Source organism: Saimiri boliviensis, chromosome 3 (assembly GCF_048565385.1).
Source record: "Saimiri boliviensis isolate mSaiBol1 chromosome 3, mSaiBol1.pri, whole genome shotgun sequence".
NCBI classification, from domain to species: Eukaryota; Metazoa; Chordata; class Mammalia; order Primates; family Cebidae; genus Saimiri; species Saimiri boliviensis.
In genome coordinates, this window is record NC_133451.1 from 40,584,051 (window position 1) to 40,585,000 (window position 950).

The 950-nt window shown below is 47.6% G+C and overlaps 1 long non-coding RNA gene across 1 annotated transcript in view; it reads right to left on the reverse strand.

The window, feature by feature from the left end:
• Window positions 1-301: 301 nt before the first annotated feature.
• The window catches only part of LOC104653391 (uncharacterized), a 3,108-nt gene continuing 2,459 nt past the window's right edge, over window positions 302-950 (reverse strand). The window contains exon 2 of the long non-coding RNA XR_746582.2: window positions 302-950. This exon is cut by the window's right edge and continues 666 nt beyond it. This is a non-coding gene — a long non-coding RNA (uncharacterized LOC104653391).

Sequence of the window (950 nt, forward strand, 5' to 3'; positions counted from 1 at the left end):
TCGAGAAGGCTGGGGAAGGGGATAGGGGGAGGTCGCCGCGGGGAGGGGACGGAGGCAGGCACAGAGTCTTAAAGAGATTTGAGACTCGCGCTCCTGCACTTTCTATCCCACGCGCCCCCATCCGAGGGGACCTCACCCCTGGGAAGACTCCAATAAATGCAACCCGGCGCCACTCGATTCCAGGATAATTTTTAATATATATGCAATAAATGTTCACTTTGTTAGATTGAATGACAGACAATAATATCGGCAAATCTTCATATCCATCCATTACCAGCAAATGAGCCGCACAAAGGACAGATTTGCTTTTGATTAATTTATTTGCAGACTCGGGTTGATAAAGCAATAACTATTTGGTTAAACTTGACATTTGGTCTTCAGGGGGTTATCAGACAAATCTCTGTCGCTCGGAAGAGATAATAAAGCTGTTTAAAGGGGATTAATTATTAATTGGCTGCAATTAATTTCCCCCCTATGCTCGGCTGCTGCCACAATTCGCATCCTTCACCCACAAACAAAAGACAGAGGTTTGCCCTCCCCCTACCCATTGACCTGGGGCAAGGAGGGGATCCTCAAAGCCCTGAGTGAAGATGTGATCTCTTGCCCCACGGTAATTTCAGTGCAGACTATTTTAATGAACCTTTGGCAAAACCTGTCCATATTTGTCCCTGGCAGCTTTTCTGGAGTCGAGAGTGCGATTAAACATCAATTTGAGGATCGTGGATTCGGAGCTGATTTTCTAGTCTCAATATTTTTTATTGTAAGAACAGCAGCTCACACCGTTGTTACATCGAAATCCACACTCCCCAATTTGTTTCCTTGGGGCAGCGGTTTGGTGGCTGAGCTGGAACCTGGGTGTGGAAGAATCACAAGCCCGCCCTGCTGATAACGCGGAGAGGATTCCTTCTTTCCCTCTTTCCCACCTCGAGCCCTGCCGCGGAAACCCTTCC